Below are 12,290 nucleotides of genomic sequence, written 5' to 3'. Positions count from 1 at the left end.
CGGAGAGCTGAGTGAGATGTAATCTTTTGTGATTGTGACATTTGTTGTCAAATTCTCAGTGGCAGTCATAGAGTTCACTTTCGTTGCCTTAAGTGTTGGTAGTCATAACTCGCTGCTTACCTTTGGGAGTGAAAACAGGAGAAGAACCTTAAGAGTACTGTAAACAAACTGGTTTAGAAACAATGTTAAATTTTAGATTAAGACAGTTTAGAGAGACAGTGCTTAAGAAAGTCCTTGCTTTTTGATCTGAGTTATTTTCATCAGTTAGTTTTATTTTTTTTTCCTTTGTAATTTGAATAGATTTAGTAAGGAGTGTTTTGGTTGGAATATATGGCAGTATATGAAGAGATCAGTTGATAGCTTTTTGATTTGAAGTAGTGTAGCTCTTCAACATTCTGCCATATTAGGTACTTAAGTACTGGTGTGATTTTGTAAATTGATTCTGTCAGTCAGCATACAGTAAATGGTCTGTTGTGGTTAATACTCCTTTGGAAATCTTGTGTCAAGTTGGTTTTGGTGTTTTTTATTTTTTTTTTAAATTAATGCATTACTCAAACTCCCAACAAAATAGTTGTTACGCTGTGTGCAGGCAGTCCTTTGTTTCTTATTACTTTTTAATATACATTTTCTTGGTAGAGTTCAATAGTATCAGTGTGTATATATATGTATATACAGACAATATTATGTATATAGTATATGTATTAGTTACTATAAGTGACTGAGACCAAAGTGATTTGAAGTTACTTGGACTTGCTCAGTTTTCACTGTGACAAAGTGCAGTTACATGAATAGAACTGCTAAAGCATGAAGTTTGGTCTTGGCTAGATCTGCCAACTAGACACAGTAATAGAGGTGTGAGGGCTTAGTTAAGAAGTCTCTATAACCAGCCTGTTGGCAGGAAATTACAGTGGGGATGATAGCAACAACTGTTATTATTAGTATTGAAATACATCCCCTCATAAAGCATCTTTTAAAGAACTATAAAATTGCAACAGTTGGAATGACATGGTTATGCTTATCACAATATGGAAAGATTAAGTATCAGAGTATGTGGCTTTGTTAACTGCCTTTTTAACAGCTGTAATTTTGGAGAGTTTTACAATTCTTAGTTGAAAATTTTACAGTAAATTAAAAAAAGACTGGAAATTAATTTTACACTTTTGCACTTCATGTTGCTCTTTCTGTAATCACCTTTCTGTATCTTTTCATTTTTTCATACATCCTATTCTGAAAATTTTCTTAAGGGTTAGGGAAGTTGAGATTAATGGAAGTTAATTATTTCTTTAAATTATCTTTTAGGTGGCTTGAGAACCAATCAGTGAAGAACCAATCAGTGATTCTGTATATAATCTACAGGTGTATATCACAGATTGAGTGAAATAACTGGAATTTCTCTGTTCTTTTTGTTTTACACAAATACACCAGAAACTGAAGAAATCGGGTCTTAAAAATCTGAGCAAAGCTGGATCCGGAACGTCTTCTCACAAACAACCAAGCAATGTGATGAATAAAACACAGAGGTGGTGATCTGGTGGCAGGTAAAAGAAAGAGTAAGTAACTGCAATTCCTAGAGAAGGCTCCAGACTGCCAGCTTGTGGTGAATGTAGCAGCACTGGTGTGGTGATAGTCTAAAGATACAGATTTTCCACAAAAGCTGCAGTCTGAGGTGTAAGTATGTGAACAAACATAGTCATTTAGGAAGACAGATAGTTGGGAAAATCTGCAAGGCATCCTGACAGGAAGAACCCAAAACTTCCATAATTTAACTTCAGAAGAGTGATTTTTTTTTCTTTGATTTTTCCTCCATTTATGCATTTACAATCTTGTTATCTGTTTCAGATATTGTGAATAAACATCTTTATTTGCATGGTTAACTGAACCTGACATGAATTAAAAGTGATATGATATTAAATGAATATAAAAAAGTAATTTCTCATTCTAGTCCCTGGAGCAAACCACAAGTATCTGGCTCTCTGTTATGTTTTGTAGAATAGCAGAAAGCTAGGAGACCATGTTTCCAAGGAAATTGTTCAGGTTCTCTGGAAAAAAGCTATTATAGGTTCAGAGAAGAAAGAAACATCACTTCTGTAGCTGTAAGTAACCATCTCTCTGTCATTCTTGGTACTGGGGTATATCTTGAACTTAGGCTCTAGCAGAGCCTAAGACCAGTTGGAAACTAAATTAAATTCCTATATCCTATCCTACTGTGACAGAACTTAAAGTATGCCTGCAATACACCTATTTCAATATTATGTTATTAGCCAAATGTAGTTGTTTAGTGCTGCAGGCAGTTTTGTGTATTGTGGTCCCAGGGTCTCTCCAGTCACTGGGCTGTTCATCTTAGTCCAGTTGTATTGCTTCCTTCCTTCCATTTTTTTTCTTGGTAGTAAACATAATGTTGATACTGCAGTGATAAATTGATGTAGTTCTGGCTTTCTACATTTGTATATATTTGGAAACACTAAATGTTGATAACAACAGTATAGTTAGTAGCATTGGTGCCATTACCTTGTTTTAGCAAAATTGAGCACTTAATATTTATCTCCAAACCTGCTCTGGTACACTTATTTTCACTCAAACCTTTGGTTTCACCTCTAGTAACTTCTGCATCAATGATGCATTTTCCAATGAAGTCATGAAGACTAAAACTACATTAAGAGATAGAAGTTCTTAAATAAAGCACAAAGAATTAGAGATTTTCTTATGAACTGAGGTAATACATTTTATAAAATGATCTCCTTTCCTCCTTGTATAGACTCCAGCCTCTTCCAGGAACCTATCCAGGCAATGTCAGCTTAATGATCAAAACCTTAAAATAGAGGTGAAAAGTACTAAATTTGGATGTCCAATTTAGTATCTATCACAGGGGTATGATTTCTAAGAACTTGTAACATAGGAAGGTACTTATATTTAGCATACATTCCCATTTATTTCAGTGAGTATTTGGCTCTGCTCATCAGATCAAAGGTGTCAAGGTTAGTGCTGAGAGATCACTGACAATCACACAGTAATCACACAGTAGTTAGGAGCAAGCATTCCCTGCCAAAACCATGATGCCCTTGTGCATTTATATTAATTACTTCATTTGTTACAAACACAACTGTTTAATCTGTATCATCCTCACTCTGTAGCACGTGAGAGGTGTACGTTGCTGACTTTTGACTTGGAGTTGAGCATATAATAGTATGTAGACAGGATTTTCTCATACTTGCCCTTTATGTGGAGTGAACATAGTGCTGGAGTATGTCGTTCAGGAGTAGTCAGTTTGAAGTTCCTATTCTAGCATTTCTATTGGGTCTGTGGAGATTTTGTCTACCTGATGAAGCCATCAGTATCAGAACTGATTTACATATACATGAGTTTAGAAATGGTCTTAATTAGACAGCATCAGGCCTTGGGTGTGGCAGTAGCAAGTCTGGGACAAACAAAGATGTGTAGGGCTCGTTACTACTTGTTAAATGATACACACGAGTTGGGTTCCTCTCTACAGAGGAAGCTACAGGCCATGTTGGTTGCTCTTGGTGGTTCAGGCTTTTTTGTGGAATCTTACTTCTGACTTATTTTTCACTTTATTTTTCCTTCCCAGATTTTGATGTCACTTTCTTGTAGTCCTTCCCCATATAAATGAGGAGGCAAATTTTAATTCTGAACGAGCTCATCTATTTTTTCAATTTCTTCAGTGACAAATGACTAGGGATTCTAACAGTCAAACTTCCTCCATTGCAAACCATCTTAATCATCATTCTAGAGGTTTGTCCTCTAGAATGAATGAGGAAGAGATAGTAAAGTAATTAAGATGGATTTGGGTCTCATTACTAATTTAATTTTAACTTAATTATACTAAGGCTGAAGTATTAACTCATTGTATACATTGGAGATTGTTTCTTGGATACATGTTTGTGAGTGAGCTAACTGGGAAAACAACTTCCCTCAGAGCTTATACCTCATCTCATATTACATTTGTAGGTTTTTAAACTGACACCAGAGGAGTTGAGAATGAGAAAGTCACTCTAAGGGTTTCAACAAATAAAATAAACTTTATATATAATTAAAAATTATGAAGGCAATGAGCATCTTGTTTTTGGATGAGTGCTGTGTCAAGAATCCTTTGCAGTGCAGAGGAGAGGATCAGGAAGTAGGAAAGAGAGACAGTAACAATGTGTTAGCATAACCCACGTAAACAATATTATGCAATCTTGGTAAGTTACTTTATTTATCACAAACTCGGGTATCTTCTGAAATCCAAACCTGATCAGGAGAACAACCACAGAAACTAAAAGAAATTGTATTTCTCAAAACTCATTGTGTGTCAGATACAGGTATGGAGCACACTTTGTTTTCCCTTTGCTATGACTGCATTTGACAAAATTGTTCAGTTCAAATAGGTACTTTTTTTGTGTTACCTGTCTATAAATTCTGTCTTATGTCTGCTACTGTTTCCTCAGTGTGTCTTGTGAAAAAAGAGGTCAAGATCCAATGTAGATTGTTTAGCCACTCTGTTTTGTAATTTTTAGCTGTGCAAGTATTATGTTTTTAGAACTTTTTGCGTAACAATTACTGTTTTGTTTTTTGATTCCTATCCATTACCACTGATGTTGTCTTTACCCATAACTTGGGGTTATGGGTTAGTTATGCTGTGTGAATTGACAGACACTCCAATTCTAGATATGCAGCTGCTTTTGTAAGCTAAACTAATGATGGCTAATAACTGGAGATACTGAAGAAGAACTTCCAAATCCTGGATTTACTTTACTGCTGCTCTCTTGTGCTGGTAATCATTTTCATCTGATCATGCAGGAAGGCACTCTTGGGAGCTAATCAGAAGATTGGTGACTTGTTTATGAAGGGGTTGTTGTGATGGTAGTTATCCTGTGACGGGAATAACTTCCCACAAAGATCTTTGCAGGGGGAGTTACTATGCAGAACATAATAAAGGTGCCAAACTGGAAACACTAGGAATTGAATAATTGATACCAAAGAGACAATGACAGAAGAGAAGGGGAGTGTTATTCTCTTGATTATGGCTCTGTCTACTCATCTCTTCTGGAACCAGCAATATCATTATACATAAGAGCAACAATAACTCTGTTCCAAGTTAAATGGAACAGAGTTATTGTTGATAAAATAGTCTCAAAAATAGTAAATGGTAGTTTTGCTGCTTGGCAGACCTACAGGTCAGTACACAGGCAAGCTCTGTGTTTGTGTTGGAGCATGTTGTAATTTGGGTGAGGTTTTTTGTTTTCTATTATTGAAGCATAGTTTACATATGTTTTCATATATATCCTAATCATGAAGTTTGGTTTTGCATCTTTGCAGTGTCCAGAGGAGTGAGCTCAATCCTTACCTTCCACCATGCAACAGTTATGAGCACATATTGTAGAGAGCATCTTAAAACTGCAAAATCCTAAAGGTACATGATGTTAAAGGATTCAAGATAGTGAATGAGTAAAGCAGGCAATAGGTTTCCCTGTCAGTTGTGTATCTCAGCAAAGTGCTTGGTGTATCTCTCTGTCAGTAAGTGACAGGAAACACACCTCTTCTTGCAGTAGGTGACTCCAAAGCAGTAGTTCCAACAAATGCTTAAATGGAAATGGGGTAAGGGCCTTTACATAGCAGCTTTACTACTTGAAGACCACTCTGTTAAATGATCCTCAAGCTTATCTATAGATAACATTCCATAGGACTGCTAAGCAGATGCAGCTCACAAAGGTATTTCTTTACAAGCACCCTGATCAAGCATGACTTCTGGTGCAGCTCTGAGGATGAAAGGTCTCTGGATCTTCATCAGTACCATAAAAGGCACTGACACAGCTCCCAGTGTGTTTTTAAACTTGTGTTTTGGTGAAGACTGCTTGTTTGGATCAACATGAACTGTTCTGAAGGGTCAGACTAAAAGGTCTTAGCAATTCCTAAACAAAGAACCACTTTGGCTGTGAGAATGAGAAAGGTGGTATGTGCAGGAAGTAAGAGTTACTGAGGCTGTAAGAAACAAAAAATCTTTGATTCCATAGCAGTTGGTGAACATTATATACACCAATATTATTTCATTTTTATTCCCCCTTATGTCATAATACAGCTAAAACTTCCAGATCAGAGGAGTGAGAAGGAAAATCCAGACAATTCTTCCTAACTACAGATCAAGGAATATATTCAGTAAACAAGTAGGAGTAAAATGGACCAACACTTCTTTTATATATTTGAAGCCAAAAATTTGATCTTCGTTCTGGGATGGTCATCCAAGACTTTGAACCATATATCCCTCTCAGTCTAGTATGACATACCAGTCTTTCTTACAAGATATCAATGATAACTAGGAGATGGATCAGTGATAATGTGTATTTTTCTGTAAATACTAAAATTTGCAAAGGTCACCCAGAAGATGCAGAGTGATCCTGCACAACCATCCCACAGACTGAAAGTACAGAGCTGAAATTTTGTGAGCACACTGCTGTAATGTGCCTATTGATAAGGTTACAGCATCTTTTCCACAGTGAATGCTGTTCTGACTTCTGTGAGGTTAGGAGCAACCTTTCTTTTGTGAACTTGCAAAGTCATGCCTGCGAGTATTCTACCAGTGCCTCATACCATGACTGATGAAGTGAGTGAGATCTAAAAGCACTCCCATGTAGGATGAGAGGACCATGGTAATGTTGTATCTCATCTATGAGTGTGAAGGTGTAAATTGTGTAATGGAGAAGCCAAACCTGAAAACTTGCTGGTGATACATTACCTTAAGGCATCATGCAGAAGTATCACATGGGAGGTTCGGCAGATTTGTCATCGTGATAGGAAGAAGACCCACATGTGTATGTTACGGCAGTCCAAAACCTTTCTTGAAATGCAGATTGTTGCAGGTTCTGAGGAGTGAGTTCCAATTCTTTCTTGTCCCTTCAGCCCCCTGCTGTCCAGGCCAGGAGAGGGATACCAAGTTGCATCCAAAGTAGGTCAGTACCTCTGCCAGTATTGAATGCTGCAGTGAGTCTTGAGTTGACTTATTAATCTGTGAAACAAAGGTGATACACTTTAGAAACATAGAAATGTGTCTCATGAGGTTTGAGTCTATGAGAAAATAGAGGATGCCAAGGCAGATAAATAGTAATTGTGTTTCTTTATGTGATCTTTGTTGCAGTGATTCTGTTGAGAGTTTGACAACTAGTGGAGGTGAAAGCTGGTAGACAGAAGATCCTCCTTCTGTGTAGTTTTCCATGCAGAGTGAGTCAGCATTGGCAACTTGTTTAACAGTTTGATGCTGCCAGGTAGGGGTATGAGGATTCTGAAGGACTGGGACTGAAGCCCCTTGCACATGTTGAACTGGTGTGAAAAAACCTACTGGGGGGTCTGTTGCCATCAAACTAGGCATCAGAAGACTTCTTATTTTTGGCTTGAAATTGAACCATATGCTAGTAGAATTGTATTCTCTTGAGTAACCATGTTTCGCTTGTGAGGTGGAAAAGATGAAGGTAACAGATCTTTGAGGTTATAGGCACATGTGCTGAGGACTGGTCAGATGCCCCAGACAATATTACATACTGTTCTACATGGGCTAATGTACTAATACTTAAAAAGGAGAGGTTGAGCATCCTGCTCTGGTAGCCTGTCATAAGGTCAATAAGAAATTATTTAGAAATCTAAGACTCCAGATACAGAGCTTTTTGTTGAGTGTGCCCTGATCTTTGTGCCGTTACTCTGAAATACCACATAGAGGAATGACATGAGGTCTGTGTCCTAGCCTGGATGCTCCAGAGCAAAAACTCCACATACCACCTTCTTACTGAGAGTAATTGGAAGAATCTAGAAGCATGTGTTTAAATTACAGAAAAATGGTCAAATGGTGCAAATACCAATAAGGAATACTGCATTTCCAAAGGGATGTCCAGGGACTATAGAATGCTGAAGCCCACCTGGCAGAAAAAAGAATCTTGGAAAAAAGCCAGACTTGATGTGTGTCAGGCACATTAGAATGTGGACACCATCAAGGTTTCTGTGGAAAACTTGTCTCCACTTAAAAAGTATTTGTACAGTTGCACAGCAGATACACGTGGATTATCTTAAAAGATAAACCAGCATATTTCCTTATCATAATCTTATTTGGTTTTTGACATTATTTCTATTCATTTTTATACTGTGCACACTAATATACATGATATGGTATGGTGCAATGCTCCCTCTTTGATATGTTTCTATCACAGGTTTTATTCCAGTGCAACAACACTAACTTATATCAGCGTGTTTTAAGATATCTGAGACTGGTGGCAGGATCACTAAAACCATTTAACTGGAGATTAGTTCCTCACAGGCAAGTATGTAGATGGCAGATGGCCTCCACAGTTTGTACAAACTTTCTTGTATTGGAAGTTGAAGGTACTTTGTGTGTCTGAGCCTAAGGATCTATTCCTACACTGAGCAGACTGCATGAATGTTAGCTGCTTTAATAGCTTGTGGTTTTTTTTTCCAGAGATTAGTGGGCTAAATGGTCCTTGATGAGGAAAAAAGAATTTGGAAAGTGCTTTTCATATTCTACAAGATTTCCACAGCCTAGTTGCTTAAACTCTCTGGACCTTAATTAACTTTCTACAAGTAATAACAGGTGTATCTATTTCTCATTCACTAGTCATATATTTATTGTAGGACCAAATGGTTTTTAAGGCAAGGAAACCTCTTACTGCTAGAGAAAACATAACAATGAATTGGTAAGTTGTTTTGTAGCAATTTAGCTGAATGGATGCAAAATAACTGGTGGGTAAAAAGAATCATACCTACTCTCAATCATTTGCTTTTTACTATATGCAGGACTTGCTCTGGATGATCAGCACAGACAAGTGTTTGTGTTAGGCTGGGCCAGCTAAAATGTTGTTTTCCAAGTATGTGAGTGCAGCTGCCTTGAAGAAATGTATCGCAGTAAAATCTTCCAGTTCTCGAATATGGCTGTAATGGCTGTCTAAAAATAATACCTAACAAAGGCTGTCCTTCACAGGGGAAACCAGAAATAACCTTTTTCCCTGTCAAAATGTATGGCTATTATCAGTTAATCTGCAAGCAGCAGCTTGACCCAGAGACCACGAAAGAGCTGACTTTCAAACATATTTTCTACGTAAGGAATCTTGAGCTTGGACTTCTCCCCAAAGAGATAATAAATACCATTCGCTTCAACTTTTTAGCCTCGGTTTTGTAACGAGCCGCGTCCCGCCTCCATCCGTTCCCTGGCCCCCGCGCTGGGCCGTTCGAACGTTGTACCAGGGACGCGCGGCGGGTTCGGGCTCGGGCTCGGGCCCGGCCGGTCCGGGCGGGAGCGCGGTCGCGGGGCCAGCGCGTTCCCGCCCCGAGCGCGGCCGGTGCCGGCCCCGGGCGCGGGGAGCGGCAGCGCGCAGGCCCCGCCCCGCGGCGGCGGGAGCGGCGGGGCTGGGCGGTGCCTGGCGCCCTCACGTCCCTTCCCTCGCTCGCTCGCTCCCTCCCTCCCCGCCCGCCTCTCCTCCTCCCCCCCGTCGGCGCAGCGCTGTGGTGAAGCCGCATTGTTTGTGCCGCGGGGGGAGGGGAGCCGCTCAGCCCCGGGAGCCGAGCGCCGAGCCCGCAGCCGGACGGCGACGCGCACCGCGCCTCACGAATGCGCCGCGCCCGGCGGCAGCAGCAGCCCCGCACCCAGCGCCGGGTGACCGCCGCGGGCAGCGCGGCCCTCGTAGCGCCCGCTCGGCCGCCCGCGGCTGCCGGACGCGGGGCCAGGCGGCAGCACCGGCGGGGCCTCCGCCATTAACCCGGCCGAGCGTCGGCCGCAGCGGCGGAGCGGGAGGTCTGTCAGCCGCTCCTCGGCGGCTCCCACAGCGTGAGTACGGCCGGGTGGGCGGCGGGGACGGGCGGGCGGGGGCTGCGGGGCCGGGAGCCGGCGGGTCCCGCCGCAGCGGGACGGGAGAGCGGCACGGGGGAAAGAGCAGGGCGGCCTGGGCACGGCAGCCTGCGGGGGAGGGCAGCGGCGGGCGGGCGGAGAGGCGAGGCGAGCGCGGCGGTCTGGGGGAGGGAGGGAGGGCGCCGCTGGAGCTGTTTTGTCAGCCGCCATATTTGTGGGCCGAGTATTTTCGCGGCGGGGAGGGAGTGACTGTTGGGAAGGGCTGGAGATGATGGGCCCGGGCAGGAACCATCCTGCCGGGGGCCGGGAGGGGGGAGCCGCGCCGGGCAGGAACCATCGGCGGGAGGGGAGCGAGCGCGTTGGAGGCTCCTGGGCGTGGGCAGGAAGTGTTGGCGCGGCACCGGCGAGGGCGGGCCCGGGGGCGTGGGCAGCCGCGCGCGGGAGGCAGGATTCCGGGATGGCTGCGGGAGCTGGCGGCGTGCGGGATCTGGCGTCGGTGCGCTTTTTTCCGCCGGGCCGGGAGAGAACGGCTCTGGTGGTTCGCGTGTCTTGGCCGTGCCCGCGCACGTTCGCTGGGCTCCGTGAGCCCCCGCGCTGGGCCGTGCCCCGGGGAATCGCTCCTGCTGCGCGGCTGGAGCGGCGGGTGATGTCCACCCAGTGTGTGTAAGCACTGTTTGCTTACCGTCCCTCATTGTCTAGGACTAAAGAGTATTCTAGTGGCATTCCTCTGTCTTTCTCTTTTTAATGGTCTGCATGAAAGTGCCATTGAGAGTGGAATTCCCTAGTCCATTGAGCAGGGATCCAGGGACTAAAGACAGTTTATTTGAAGGGGAGGAGGAAAGTAACTAGGGCAGAGATTGTAATTTAGAAGTGCATGGTACTGTTGGTTTTAGCTATCCTACACCTTGATAAATAGCTTTTTTTTCTTCTTCTCCTTTTTGTATCATACAATGTATTTGACAGGAACAGCTATCTCAGTATACTTCTTTTATGGGAAGGAAAAACGTCTGCCGGTGATTTCCTTCCCAAGTAGCTGATGCAACTTGAGGAGATGAGAGCTATGGCTAACTTTCCTGGTTTATATCCCACAGTCTTTGAGGGCAGGACAGTGCTAACAGAAGTGCATTAAAATGATTTTGTGTGCGGTTAGTGCAGTATCCTTGTGGTCATTGAATGGAAACTTGTCTTAGTTTATGCTTCAAATTTACATCTTGGTCCTTGTTCCTGTTGATCTACAGGATACTGGGAAGGGGGGCGGGGGTAGGAGGGAGAAATGCCAGCTGATAATTGCATAGGAAAGGCAAACCAGTTGTGGGTCATGAATTTGCTATGCAGAACTCTGATCTTCATCCGGAGTATTTATAGAACATTTGCAAACAGAAGAATTTGGGAGAAACAAAACACTGCTTTTGCCTCTAGGGCATTAAAGTTATTCACGCTAAATTTGCATGAAATTCGGCCTGAGTACTACCAGTTTCGATTCTGTATGCATTACATTGTATTTGTAGGGTATCCATTCTGTGTTTGAGACTGTAACTTTCTTCCTAAGTCAGCTGTATTTACTGTTAAGTTAGGTGTTATCTCAGTCATTTTTTTATCAGTCTGGTTCATACAGTTCGTTTTACTTTTGCAACAGCCGTCCGAAATCTTTAAGCAAGATTAAAGATCTTGTGCTTTTGAGTATTTTCTTCCTATTTTTAATTCCTGCCTGAAGCCATACTTGAGAATCTTGGGAACAGAGAGGGAGAGAGAGTGGAGAGCTTTGAAACATAGCATTAATGTGTTTTTCTGTGGTACTGGGCTAAGGTAGTGTGGACAAGTTACACGTGTTTTTGATTTCTGAAGGTCACCTCACATCCATCCCTCTGTATTTTTTCTGAAACAGTCTCTAACCTCAAGAGCCACTACAAACAGATACACAACCAGCTAAAATGTAGGAAGGGGCATTTAAAATACCAAAGCAGGCTTTTGCATCTAGACAGAATTGAGATGCAATTATACAAGGTAAACATTCTGTAAACCTAGGTTTTGATTGACAAGTAAATTGAGTCAATTCTGGACTGTAATAAGTTGCTGTACATGGACACATCAGTGTGTTTTAGCTGAAGAATCCATCATTACTTGTTCACATTAACAAATCAGGGCCATTGTAATACATTTGGGTTTCTGAATTACTAAATCTGTATTGAAACTGGGAACTAATTTTTAATTTTGGTTAAATTACTAGTATGTTTTAGTGGTTGGACCTTCTTTGGCAGTATTAGTTGTTTAAACTGTTTTCTGCAGTTAAGAAACTAGTATGATTAAATCCTGTGTTGTTTTACAGAATTTAATTATTAAATGCGTCTTCCAAAGTTGTTTGAAGAAATGCAACCTTTTATATTCTTGTGCTGTTTATAAAGAGCAGAACAGAGATCTGTCAGGATTAAACACTGGCTGTTGTCTGGCTGTA

General features: G+C 41.9%; 1 protein-coding gene and 1 long non-coding RNA gene across 15 annotated transcripts in view; both read left to right on the top strand.

Annotated features, from left to right (window-relative positions):
* The first annotated feature begins 529 nt into the window (after positions 1-529).
* Positions 530-9,150, top strand: LOC135301761 (uncharacterized). 9 transcript variants are annotated; one of them, XR_010363503.1, is made up of 4 exons: positions 530-5,410; positions 6,077-8,300; positions 8,629-8,690; positions 8,791-9,150. It is a non-coding gene; the product is annotated as an uncharacterized LOC135301761 (long non-coding RNA). The 9 variants fall into 9 exon arrangements; XR_010363500.1 differs by having other exon boundaries at positions 6,895-6,944; positions 7,130-9,150; XR_010363498.1 differs by having other exon boundaries at positions 6,077-6,944; positions 7,130-9,150.
* A 381-nt stretch (positions 9,151-9,531) lies between these two features.
* Positions 9,532-12,290, top strand: part of BRD1 (bromodomain containing 1) — a 58,403-nt gene continuing 55,644 nt past the window's right edge. For 5 of the 6 annotated variants that reach the window (XM_064422159.1, XM_064422157.1, XM_064422156.1 and 2 more), the window contains exon 1: positions 9,532-9,817. The gene's annotated coding sequence lies outside the window, so the exon portion shown is untranslated. Of the gene's footprint in view, positions 9,818-11,586; positions 11,843-12,290 lie in introns of those variants that run through there. The other variant, XM_064422155.1, reaches the window with a different exon arrangement.

This window comes from Passer domesticus, chromosome 5 (genome assembly GCF_036417665.1).
Source record: "Passer domesticus isolate bPasDom1 chromosome 5, bPasDom1.hap1, whole genome shotgun sequence".
Taxonomy (NCBI): Eukaryota; Metazoa; Chordata; class Aves; order Passeriformes; family Passeridae; genus Passer; species Passer domesticus.
Note: the sequence above shows the minus strand (reverse complement) of the source record. Positions and strands in the feature narration are given on the sequence as shown.